We start from the raw sequence: 1,371 nt of genomic DNA, 5'->3' as shown, positions 1-1,371 counted from the left end.
AGTAACAGCACACAACAACAACATAGGCAGTAGCAACACACATCAACAACACACACAGTAGTAACACACATCAACAACAACATTAATCAACAACATGCAGTGGCAGCACACAACAACAACACACGTAGTAGCAGCAACATAAATCAACAACTTGTAGTAACAACACACAACAACATCACACGCAGTAGCAGCACACATCAACAATACACACAGTAGCAACACACATCAACAACAACATGAATCAACAACTTGAAGTAGCAGTACACAACAACAACACACGCAGTAACAACACACAACAACAACACATGTAGTAGCAACACACATCAACAACACACACAGTAGTAACACACATCAACAACAACATTAATCAACAACATGCAGTGGCAGCACACAACAACAACACATGTAGTAGCAGCAACATAAATCAACAACTTGTAGTAACAACACACAACAACATCACACGCAGTAGCAGCACACATCAACAACATACACAGTAGCAACACACATCAACAACAACATGAATCAACAACATGCAGTGGTAGCACACAACAACAACACATGCAGTAGCAACACGCATCAACAACACACACAGTAGTAACATACATCAACAACAACAACAACATTAATCAACAACATGCAGTGGCAGCACACAACAACAACACACGTAGTAGCAGCAACAACATGAATCAACAACTTGTAGTAACAGCACACAACAACATCACACGCAGTAGCAGCACACATCAACAACATACACAGTAGCAACACACATCAACAACAACATGAATCAACAACATGCAGTGGCAGCACACAACAACAGCACACGTAGTAGCAGCACAGAGCAACACGCAATAACAGCACACAACAACACACAACAATAGCACACGTAGTAGCAGCACACAACAACACACAACAACAACACATGCAACAGCAGCACACAACAGCAACATATAACAGAAGGCAGTAGCAGCATGAAGCATGAGCACGGATTAGCCACAAATGATCACGTTTTGCTATCAAATTCAAAAGATATGGGTTTTAATTCCAAAGACACTTTGAGTAAACCAAGTTGTAGAGATCAAAGAATAATCAAATCAGATTTGGTTGGATTCGGCGAAGCCTTAGTCAACATTAATCATTTCATTATTCGGCTCCTCCTCCCTTCCTTGCCTCCAAGCAATTTGGTTGGAGCGGTGACCACCAAAGAAGAAGAAGAAGAAGGGGGAGAGAGAGAGAGAGAGAGAGAGAGAGAGAGAGAGAGAGAGAGAGAGAGAGAGAGAGAGAGAGAGAGAGTAGTAGTAGTAGTAGTAGTAGTAGTAGTAAGTAGTAGTAGTAGTAGTAGTAGTAGTAGTAGTAGTAGTAGTAGTTAGTAGT

This window comes from Fragaria vesca, linkage group LG6, assembly GCF_000184155.1.
Source record: "Fragaria vesca subsp. vesca linkage group LG6, FraVesHawaii_1.0, whole genome shotgun sequence".
NCBI classification, from domain to species: domain Eukaryota; kingdom Viridiplantae; phylum Streptophyta; class Magnoliopsida; order Rosales; family Rosaceae; genus Fragaria; species Fragaria vesca.
The sequence above is the reverse complement of the archived record's forward strand: the minus strand, read 5'-3'. Positions refer to the sequence as shown.